Source organism: Oryza sativa, chromosome 3 (genome assembly GCF_034140825.1).
Source record: "Oryza sativa Japonica Group chromosome 3, ASM3414082v1".
In the NCBI taxonomy this organism is placed as follows: Eukaryota; Viridiplantae; Streptophyta; class Magnoliopsida; order Poales; family Poaceae; genus Oryza; species Oryza sativa.
In genome coordinates this window covers 4,761,660-4,774,502 of record NC_089037.1, presented here as the reverse complement: position 1 = coordinate 4,774,502, position 12,843 = coordinate 4,761,660, and positions in this window count along the sequence as shown.

Sequence of the window (12,843 nt, the reverse complement as noted above, 5' to 3'; positions counted from 1 at the left end):
ATAGCGAAATTACATTTGCCCCCTTGCAACCCTTGTAGAGGGCGGCAAGGGATCTCAGTGCAACATGCGCACACCTTGACGCCCTCCACTTGAGCGGCAGGGGCCATTTCTGTAAATATTTTGGATGGTACAATATTTCTGTAAATATTAAAAAGTAAAAATTTAAAAATGAAAAAAATTCCAGCGACTCGGCGTGTACAGAACAGAACTACCGAGGCGCGCCCTGCCTAACTCAGAAGTCTTAACTGATTTGGCAACTTAAAAGTCTTAACTGATTGAGATCCACTCCGGTGCCTTCTACTTGTAGTAGAAAATAATCTGAACCGTTGATCTCATTTGATCATAGGGTTCAGATCTATTTCTACTACCATCACACTTAATGATAGTAGAATTGTAGAGGGATATTTTTGTCCATAAAAAATTATTTGCATAGGGATATTTTCGTCTTTCCCGGGCTCCAGCTGCCGCCGCCCCGCGTGCTGCTCCTCCTGCTGGCCATCCATGTCACCACCGCCACCCGCTCGCCACCGCGACGACTCGCAAGGGGAAGCTTCATGAACTGGATCGCTGGAATGGGTTTCACGCAGAATTCCAGCGAGATGGCCCTATTCACGTTACATTAGCTCGGGTAAAGAGGAAGCAAACCACAAATTTAATGGACCAGGCTCACGGAAGTTTAGCTACTTCTTTTCATAGCAAATTCAGGTTCTTGATTCTGGTATAGCAATAGAGCATACTGTCCATGTCCAAATTAAATTCTTATTCAGATTCAGAATCAGATTCTTGATTCTGGTGAAGTCATCCACGAAAATTAACATTACCGTGCCTGCTGATGCTGAGGCTACAGAAACTCCTACTCTCCCGCACCAGCCTCCTCAACAGCCGGCTCCACGCACGCCTGTAGCTGTCGTCGCAGTTGCCGCCGCCGCCGGCGGCGTCGCGCGAGAGGAGGTAGAACCATGCGGGGCTCCTCTGCACCACCGCCCCTGTGCGCACGCCGGAAGTCGTCAGGGCGGCGCCAGAAGCTCCTGCGGCGGGGAAGCGGACGCCGGCAGAGAAGGGAACAGAACAAGAGGGGGCGCCGGAGAGTATTGCCGCCGGCGGAAGGGAACGTGATGCACAAGCGCCGGCAGCGGAAGGAGTCGCTCTCTCCACCTCCGCTCGAATGCGATGGATGAGGAAGCGGTGGCAGCGCTGCTTTTCCTGAAACATCCGAGCGATCCACGACGAGAAATAAATTAAGTGCCAAATTTATCCCAAATCTATCTCAGAACTTTACTAATCTACCCTTAAAAATAGACGGTTCAGATTAGTTCTACTCGTAGTATAATACTACCAGTAGAAAGCACCGGAGCATTGCTCTAACTGATTTGGTAGGGTCTCAATAAAAACTGATTTAGCAGGGGAACTGTATTAAGCTAGCGTTACAGCTGACAGATACACTTGACAGTAAATAAACTGTGCAGCATAAAAACGGACACGGACACGGGTGGATTAATTGGCACGCCAAAGTAGATGCACATATACGTCTATATACTTTAACTAGCTAGTCGGGCCTGATAACAGTGACACAAACAGTGCGTTAGCGTAACAACATAGGGGCAAAACGGCATCTCAACCATCGATCAACAGTAACAGTAGTACTCAGCAGAGTAACTAGTATAGACGTAGTCTACTAGACAAATACTAGTACTATGAGCCTCACTCCGGTGCTTTCTACTTGTAGTAGAAAATAATCTGAGCCGTTGATCGTATATAATCGTCAGGTTGAGATCTAGTTCTACTACCACCACGCTTAGTGGTAGTAGAAACATGGAGGGGTATATTTGTTCATAGATAATAATTCACGTAAGGGTATTATTGTAAATTATTATTCAGTAACTCTACACCTTCGCCCTTCTCAAGCGCCTGACCCCATCCATCGTCGACTTCGTCGCCTGTGCATCTCCCTCTCCGCCTCCATCATCTCCAGCGCGATCGACATCTCCTCCCTCTCTAGCGACCAAGGGTGGCCCTTCTCCTCTTCGCCGAGCCGCTGAAGGTCCTTGCCCACGGCGGACGACTAGTCCTGCCATGTAGCTTTGACCAAGACAGAGGAGATAGCCGGGCAATTGGACAGCGGACGACGTTCGACGGGTTCCGGCGAACGGCTGCGAGGTAGGAGGAATGGGCAACTGTGAATGAACGAGTGTAGTATGGGGATGTGGTGGACGGCTCGGATTGTCTAAGAAATGAGCTACGGCAGCCGGCGATGTGCGGTGGCGGAGCTCGAGTGAGGCGGTGGCATTTGGTCGCCGCCGGCGACCGTACGAGCGGCTAAGGGACTTGGGAATGAGGCGTTTGGATGCTACATGAATAGGGACTGTGCATGACTTCACTAGCTGCCGCGGAGCTAATGCAAATGCTTTTGCATAAACACGACAGTAGACCAGGGAGTTTGCAGCAAAGAGTGAATCAAGATGTTCTAAGCCCCCATTAGTAGACATTGTCCTATGACTTGAAAAAAAAATTCAATCTAGTGGCAATTGAGCGCTTAGCTACCCCCATATGAGCAAAAGAAAGGAATCATGTAGCGATGATTCAGAGCACCAGAATATGACAAAATGCAATTAGATGTTTCAATGGTATGAAATATAAAACAAATCCTGAATTACAGCTCTGACTGAAATGCAATTTACATATGGGCAAAACTCTGATAGTGAAAAATCTCATTTAAGCAGTTTATCAGATTTTTTCAGTCTCACTTTTTCAGGAGCAAAACAACTTGTTTACTGATCCAGGAGCAGGATGGCATATTTCAGTTCAAATTGCCTGGACTCTTCTCACCCCATCACAGTTGCACACAAAAAAATGCACAACACACTGACATGGTCAACACATTGACATTACTAGTAGTCCCTCACTATTCACCTTTTCTTTTTTACTTGAACCATTACTGAACAATGAATATATTGGGACAGTCACAAGATCCAATAAACAACAATATCTCAAACCTCGTCAATTAGTCAATGAAGTATTCGACACATAACACCATACAACTGAATATTACAAGCAGAATGAACTGGGCAGGCCTTCTTGTTGTCACTGAACCACTTTGCAGTGTTGCAATCCTCGTGGAAGTCATGCCCGCAGGAGAGCGTGCGGACATCATCGCCGGCCACCATCCTGAGCTAGCAGATCGGGTATGCCGCATGCATCGTTCAGCGCCCGATCCAGTGTCCTGACGCCGCCGAGAGCACGGATGTGCTGAAACCTCTGAGCATTGCGGTCTATCAGGTTCGCCGGCGACGCCTTCCACGGCAGCACGCAGCGAGCGACACTGTTGCATATTCTGAATCTCATGCCTTGCTCGCGGTCGAGGAGGTGCTCGCCATGCAAGCCACAAGACTCGGGCACGCACGGAGGGGAACCGGGGAGCCGGAATGTATCGCAGTTGCCTCCCAAGTGGCCGCAGCCCACACAATCGGGGCAACACGGAATGGAGATCACTACCCGCCGGCGGAATGGATTGAATCCTCCAAAGTGGGCACTGCCAAGAATCTCAGGTCTTGCGCAGGGGCTCCGGTGGAATCGGACGCGCGCGGAAGGCCACTCGCAGCGGACAGAAGGCCACGACGGCGAACCAGGATGCCGGCGTGGAATACAGGAGAGGAGGGGGAACGGATAGACAGGTGAGAGGTGGGAGGAGGGGACGCCTGAGGGTTTCGCCGCGCCGCGCCGCGCCGCCGCGTGCTGGGAGGAGTAGTGATTAGCAACGTGCGTCGGGCGAGATGTTGTGCTTGCGTCGGACCTGACGCGATCAAGCCAAGACCGACCGAGACAGAGAAAATTGATCCGGCCAAAATTACTCCTAATATATATTAGGAGATTACTAATCTACCCTTTAAAATGAACGGTCGGGATTAATTTTACTTGTAGTATAATACTACAAGTAGAAAGCACCGGAGCATTGCTCCTAGTACTATACATTATACACTGTGCTCCACATTATACGCCCACGCATGTTGACACGCCAGGATGTACAATCGATATAGATATAGGCGAGCCAGAGAGAGTGGGTGTGAGGGTGATCGATCGATGCATGCGTGTATTCCATGCATTATCCGCTGCTGCAACTGCAAGCACTCGATTGATCGATTCACAGTCACTAGTCGCGTCCGTATCAACAGTGCGGCGCAGGCACACATTGCAGGTCCGTAGGAGGTGCCGGCGAAGAAGGAGATCATCTAAAATTTAATTACTTCTCCTTAATTTTGAGTTACTGATAAAATAGAGGATTTACATGCCAGTGACCTCGTCAGAAAATCTTAATATCCGGTGCTAGTCGGCCGGCTCCGTTCGCCGACGAAGTTACGGCGGGCGGCGGGGGTCAGTGTACGCGCGCCGTCGACGAGCGCGGCCGGCCGGTGCACGTACGCGTACGGGGCGCCGTAGTTATCGCAGCCTTAAATACGGCAACCCAACTTAAGCCTCTGACCGGCCGGCCACACCCGGTAGCTATAGAGCTAGCTTGCGCTGTACGCTGTGCATGCAGTGTGTGCAGCAACGGCGACAAGTAACTAGCCACTCCTCCGAATTTATTGTCTCTCGAGTATAATTGAGCTCTCCTACTCCTGCACTGCACACACCAGTCGTCGTTCGTACAGTACTATCATCAAGTTATTAGCAGCAGCAGTAGTAATTGATCGCGAGTAAATAGTATTGTACGTACGTGGGGAATTATTGTATTTGGAGAGGAACTGATCGGAGTGTACGTCGGTATCATGTCTCCTGTTTGTGCGATACATATTCAGAGATTCAGTCGTCGATCGTGTTCGATTTCATGGCATCTACTTACTCATCTGCATGCGTCGGCAGGTCATTGGCAGTCCAAACCTAATTAATTAATGGACTGTTAAGTTCGGCAGGTTCATGCTCGATCGCGTACATGCATGCATATATCCCTAGATGCAGTAGAAATGCTGGCTAGATCGACTTGCTAACAGAACATCATTGGCGTGTGCATATGCATGCATGCATTCCAGCGTACACAGTGGCTAGCTAATAGCAAAGCTATCATTGATAGAGAGTACTAGCGCGCATGAGTAGTACTTGCGTTTGCGACATATTTCCGTACGCAGAAATTTCCTATGGATTGATTTCTACTGTGTGCATATAAAAAAAACAGGGCTTAATTAGTTTTTGTCGCTAGGTCGTGCAGCAGTTAATATGAATGTTTCAGATCAACGTCGGTACCTACACAAGCGCCGGTCATCCAAAAACTACGTACAGTAAAAGCATAGTACTACCTCTATTCTAAAATATAAGTATAATTAAAAATGTTTACATTTTAAGACGAAGTTAGTGGTATCTATAACCTCGAAGGCTCGCGATCGAACCCTCCATCGTAATGGCATTGAGAGTAGTATTATATTGCAACAATGGATGAGTGGAAGAAAATATGTAATTTTTTATTATCCATCACAAGAACAGGAAACTGAGAGTGCAATCAACGCCATCATCTACTCCAGTTCGACACATGCGTGAACAGGAGTCATCAGGAGAGAGATCGATCAGATCAGATCAGATCATCAGAGCAGCAGCTAGCAAATCTAGCTAGCGCACGTGCGATCGTGGCACGGACATGCATGGGCGCGCTCCACGACGATGATCTATTGATCTGAGACGGCCGCGACGCATCGGACGGTCAGGATTATATTACGTGGTTTCTGCCTCTCTCTGGTTAGCGAGATCAACGTCGTCGATCGTCTCGTCGCCATGCCATGTTGCGTTGCGTGCTGGCAGGTTGAATGGGGCGCCGACGTTGCGTGCGCGGACGCGCATTGAAGCGAGAATTGAAGGGGAAGTTAATGGGAGCCGGTGGACTCGGAGCAGCAGCATGACGCCATGACCTATATACTTCCAGCATTTAAATGTTGCGCGAGAGAGGGGGGTCGAGTTCTTAATTTCCCCCCTCTTGACGGGCCGAGTTTAGATCGAAACTTTTTCTTTAAACTTCTAACTTTTCCATCACATTAAAACTTTCCTACACACACAAACTTTCAATTTTTCCATCACATCGTTCCAATTTCAACCAAATTCTAATTTTAACGTGAACTAAACACTTTTGTTTTCTCGTAAGGATGCAAGGTTCAAAAATATCCCCACTTGTACCCAAATCTAGGCTGTTCTCATATGCATATATATGGTCCCGGTATACCTGATCACCTCTCCTCCTATCTTCTTCCTCATCGATGAATTTCATGCCAACTTCCTACACATGGCATTTTCGGTCGATTTTGCTATGCTATATTATTATTAGCATGTTTTAGATATATAGTTCACGGCTACGAATTTTTTTCCCCGTCTATAACAATTCTAATATTTTCCTTTTTCCAAATTTTATACTACTATAAAGGAAATTAACTATTAATCATGACTTTTTATTCCATAGTATAACTGTCTATTTGTATCCCTATTCACTACCGTGCTTATGGACTTATCCCTAAGGCTTGCTATCGCCCTACCTTATTGCACTAGGAGGGATCACATCTCTTCCTATATTAAGTTTTTTTTTATGGAGAGAGTAGGCTTTAAGCCTTTAAAGATTGTTTCTTCCTCCCATCCCCACCTACTCTAATCCCTTGTAAGGTTGTCAAAAATCTTGATTACTTTACGACTTCTATTACGATCTTAATTAAGGTGGCTGATTTTAAGATTTTATATTTGTCATCTATACGATTTCACAATTTTTGATATACAATTATATGATTACAATCATAACTAAAAATTTCATTTCTAATTAATTTAGGATAGTAATTTTAACAACCTTGCTCCTTTTTAAGTATATCGAGTTGCAGTCATACAGATATATAGTTACAGAGAGTACAACTTTTATGGTCTAGAATTTTTTAAAAACAAATATTTGAGAAATGAAATACAATGACGATTAGATTAAAAATAAAACATACACTGTGATTGATACATGCAGGGAGAGCATAGGTAATTAATAAAAACAAAACGGTCCAAGCTTAATTGTAGTGGAGACCATGCAGGTGTATAATGTGTACTGATGTTAGTATAATCAAGTGGATGGTTTTTTTTTCCTGACAAGCGAAATTAAATGTTTTTACCAATAAAACGAACTACAGTTAATGCGAGGGTACCCCTATGGTGTAAAAAAAACTTGTGCCTATATATGTACTGCCCCCTTTAATTGGAAGTATGGGGGTGTATTTGCACGGCAGCTTCTGATCATGGCAAACCTTCGTAATGTAGAAACCAGTCCTTTTCTCATTTCCGCCCAACCAATTTTGTTGATTTCTGATCGTCTCCATCTGCCAGCAATTACACCTCTGAGGCCCTGACACATGTCCAGCTCCCAAATTTACCTCTCAAAGCTGGTATAGCAGATCCAGAAGTGAGGCACACACTACTTGTTCTAGCATCCTGGGGATCTTCAAAAGGAGAACACCATCTCATTGTAGTACCAGCATTCACTTCCTCGCACACAACATCCCAATGGACGGAATTCACCGCCCTTCATTCAGATCCATGCAAAATATTGATGATATTCCGCGTTGATGGATGACAATGACCGGTGTGTGGAAGGAACATCTGCATGGACTGTCTTAGCAAAGACTGAATCTGGCTGTGTTTAGTTTAAACTAGAATTGAAAGTTTAGTTGAAATTGTAACAATGTGACGGAAAAGATATAAGTTTGTGCGTGTAAGAAAGTTTTAATGTGATGAAAGTTGGAAGTTTAAAGAATTATTTTGGAACTAAACATAACGTAAGTGAAAGTGTATGATGCCTCACATTCGCTGGATCAGTGTGTCATCAATGTTCAGATTTACAACGAGGAGAGGGGAAGAGCGCGATTGGAAACAAATACAGAAACTACGGGCAGATCTCTTTTACGAGCTATTTCAGGGACAATTAGGTGAACCCTGAACGTACTGTTAAAAGCAAAACACAGGTACTACTAATTACTACATCTATCTCATCATTACAACTAATTGATTGCATAATTGCATGTTGCACCAAGTAGAGTGTACTAGTATCGGCAGTACAGATTGAATTGATTGTTCGGAGATTGTTTCTTTTCGGTAAATCTCACTTTGGTCACCTTTGCTTATCAATGTTTCTGTTTGGATCACCTTTTAACTAATACTTTTACTTTGACTTTGGATCGAATATTTTTATCCCTATGTTACTTTAGACCATTCTCAACAATTTTATCCATCTACATTCAACTTATCATATGTTAAAAAAATTCTAATATAGCTGTGAAAGTTCATTAACGAGTATGAGCCGACGTACTTAAGATCATTTATATTTATAGTTTGAGAAGAGAGTTTGGGTGGTTCAAGGTAGTCCAAAGTAAAACAAATGCAAGTTTACCCAATCAAAAGCAAAAACGTCAATTAAAAGATGATCCAAACTAAAATGTCGGTAATAAAAAGTAGCAAAGGTAAAATTTACTCTTTTCTTTTAGCTAGAGCTAGTAGGGTGTGTAGCAAGTAGCTAGAACACACAACAACAGCACGTAGCATCTGCTATGGCTGGAAAACCATGCGATCGATCGATCGATCGAGAGGGAGGAGAGGAGCAAATGCATTTGCACCGGCCGGTCAGCCATCATAGCAATCAAACAGGGGGCCATAAAGGCCACGCAGACGCAGCTAGTTTCATGGGCGAGGCAGGGCAGATAGATGGATGGATGGGGGGGAGATCAGCAGCATTCAGCACAGCAGGGGGCAGGGCGGTAATTGCACCCGGGTTTTAAGAGCCGGAACGAGGGAGGTTGGCGAAAATTTATTCCACGCTATGTTGTGTGTCGTTGTGTTTAAATTTCATGGTTAAAAGCGGGGGTGTTGGGCCGCTTTAAATTGGAGCCTCTCCTCGCGACCCAAATTTGGAAGTCGGAGTTATGAGAAGCAACTCTCGCATTCAATCCGGGACTCAGCTGTGTATATCTGCGTGTACGCGCGCGCCTCCGTCATGTCTTCGGCTCCAGCTCCAGCCACCCGCCCGGCGTGCCTCCCGCCGACTCTTCCGAGGCCAGAGTATCTGTTTCTCCAAATACGAGATTTGAAATCATTTTGTAAGCGTGTTAGAGATTGAACACGAGACCTCGGGATTGAAACCACACATCTCTTGTGACGGTACTATCAAGTGTATCTTATGTTTCTTAAATATGTTAGCTACAAAATATAGGTAGTTAGATTTTAAATCGTAAATGAAAAATACACAAATTTAAGTCACTTCTAAACGACTCATATCGCACAAAAAATTGTTGAGCACAGTAGCCTTATCTTCTATCCCCTTCTTCTCATGGGACGTGTCAAGCTCACATCGCCATCTTATGTCATCGCCTCCCTACCCTCGCTCCTTCCTCTGTGCAGTAGTGAAGTGTATCCACACAGGGGTAAAAACGGTCGGAATCTGTAGCATCTCTTCAAAAAACGACGCTCGATCGGTTGATAATTGACCATATTTATTATTTAAAATGCTCAGTATCGACATTAATACGATGCAGAATGAAATTAGAAAGAAATATATATAAATAGCCAAAAATCATACAGTTAAAAACAGTACCCCTTATATAAAACGACACTCAGACGATCGGGAATTTCTACGACCGTTTTCACTACCACACTGACTTTTGTTCATGTCTTTGGTTGACCACTCCAGATTACATGCCCCCATGGCAAACCCCATCCACCGATCTACTCCAACCCCGCAACTCCGGCATCCTCGCTCGCCGATGTCATTTGTCCACCTCTAGTTTATCGTCTACCTAGCTAGGGGTGAAAACGGGTCAGGTTCGGTCAGATCTCACCCTTCCCATATCCTAACCCACATTTTATAATCGGAATCGGATCGGACATGGATAGTGTCTAATATGGATACAGACTCAAATAATGTCGGGCAAGAATACAGAACGAATACGTACCAAAATGGATACGTACACTATCAGTTACGAATATTTATTCAGATATCAAGTCAAAGCAACAATCTTATATATCACATAGACAATAACCATTTAACAATTCCATATATCCATAATATATATCCATAATACGATTATATTAGATCATTAGGAACTTAGGAAATAAATATAGGGTACAATACATCATAGTATAACTAATACATGGTACCAAAAAGTGTCTCACAAAAACATAATACGGGTAATATCCGTATAATTATTCGGGTAATACATGAATTTTTTACCGGATAATCCGTATCCGTCGGATACTACATTCCCGAACCCGATCTCATATCCGCTAAAAAAGACCCGATATCCATGAAAAGTCCCGGGTACCCGAATTTGTTCAGAAAACGGGGCAGGTATTTCCCGGGATTTATTACCTTTTAAAATATGATTGAATCATATCCTATATTTTGAAATTCCTATGAAATGAACAACCCTACATAGTTTTTGGAGAAAATTTAGCAAGAGCTCCGACCTCTTAAAATTTTCTTTTGAGTCTATTTCTCTCATCCAATTCCTTTGTTTTTCCTGTAATCCAATCAAACGGCTATTCATTTGTTTTGCAATCCTCTATTTTCTATTTGCATTCCTATAAGAATCTTGCGTTTTTCTGTTCCTCTGTTTTTTTTCCATGTCTACTATTTAGGGCCCCTTTGAATCGCAGGATGGAGAAAACATATGAATAGAAAAAACGTAGGATTTTGATAGGAATGTAAGTGTAAAACAGAGAATTGCAAAAACGCATGAAAAACACAGGAATGACCATTTGATTGAACCGTAGGAAAAACACAGTAATTGGATGAGAGACATATACTCAAAAGAAAGTTAACAAGAGGTTGAAGCTCTTGCTAAATTTCCTCCAAAATATGTATAGGATTGTCCATTCCATAGAAATTTCAAAGGATTGGATAGGATTCAATCCTTTATTTCAAAGGGCTTCTTAGGAAATTTTTTTATAGGATTAAAATTCTCTAAAAATTATGTTTTTCCTCCGAATCAAATGGGCCTAAAGGAACACTTTGAGGATTTTAAGTGACTGAAATCTTATAATCCCCTGAAAGTACATACTTTTACATGGCAGTACGCTACATGAGACCTCATGTGATTCTATTTCCTCGCGTCCTTTGTCCCTTCTCTTCCTCCCCCCTGCATGACACGTGTCCTCATGTAACAGTCAGGGATTAAATAGTGCTTACCTGGAGCCTGGCCGTAATAGATCGATATATGATGATTAGGATATATGCGCGCATTCAAGCAGTGCCGAGATGGAAGCTAGGATGGATCGAGTATTCGGGTGGTGGGGATCGTTTGTCAGGAGAACAATTGAATTCTGTTGCTGCTGGGCGTACTGCTCATCGATCGAGTGGCACTCTCCTGCTATGATGAACACAACTACTGGTTTGCACATTTACTGCTGCTCTCTCAGGAGCAGAATTAGATACCGCTTTTAAAGCGGCCCAACTGGCTTGTACTAGGTCAATCTGTGCAGTAGCCAGTAACTTAATTTCGATCGAATTACGCCTCCATCATACTCCCCTGCTGGCTATCACTAGAGTACGAGTACATGTATCCATCCTAGCTGCTGCCCAGCCTGCCCTCACTGCCCGGCGTCTAGTATTAATTGAAGTAATTCTACAACAACTACATATACTCCTTTACTCGTTCAGTTATAAAATAAACTAACATCGTACAACATATGACACACTTAGTACTTAGTATAGGTGACATCTCATATGAGATTGATTTATTAGTGTTAGATAGTTTCTTCTACTCCTACTGGTAATACTGTGTACGGCTACTAATTACTCAACCACCTTAGATTGCTTTTCAAGGAGGGAAAATATCAGCGGATTAATTAAAAAGCAAGATGAGATATCGATGGAGGCCAAGCCGGCCGGCCGGCCGCCGGCGCAGAGAAGAGCTCGATCGCCTGCACGACGACGAAGGCAATTAATCGATCGCCTCAGGTGGCAGCTAGTAGCAAGCTAGTATCTGGATGATCATGTATATCTTCGGCTGCTACATACACTGCTCGATCGATGGACGACGCGGATGATCGCACGATCGCTTCGCTACTACTCCAACACGATTCTATCCATTTACCGGCAATGAATGCGGTCGTCGTGTCGTATCCACAGCCTCAACGGAAAGTTGAGTCTCCTCCCCTTTAAATGAAGGGTTTTCAGTTAGCTCCCGGCCTGTGTAATCAATACCAGCTTTCGGCTGTAGCATCACGATTATTAACACACACACACACCCCTGCTCGATCGGCTAGCTGGAGTATAGTAGTAGCTGAGTTGATCGATCGATGCATGCGATCGACGGGGATTCAATTCAATGTTATGGCAGGATTAATGACGATGATGGCGAAGTTAAAAACGATGGGTAACTGCAAAAGGCTTAAGCTAGCCCTCCCCCCCATGCAGCGCGCGCGCGTTATTAAGCTTCGCATGTGAGCGGCGAGAGCGACCGATCGGTGATCGCATCGTTCGTTCGCTCGCCGGTCGTGATTGGCCGGAGTAATGGCCACCCGCGGCCGGCGCTGTAGCTACTCGTAATTATTACTGTGCACACCGTGACCCGGTTAAATTAAAGCCGGTGTACACATATAACGTGCGCGTACGTCGCGAACGCAAACGCGACCGGACCAGCCGTCGGAGAAGAAGTGATGCAATGGTGAGACTGCGGACTGACCAGGCTGATCTGACCAGTAGTAAAGTGTGTGAACATCTGGTGGGCCCGGTCGCAGTGTCCACTTTAAGATCCTGGCTACCACTTCCGTGCTCTTAAATTTCCGACGATCCTACCACCTCCCCCGGGCCATCCGCCACTATATAAACCCCTCACTTCCCGGATCGAGTGCCCC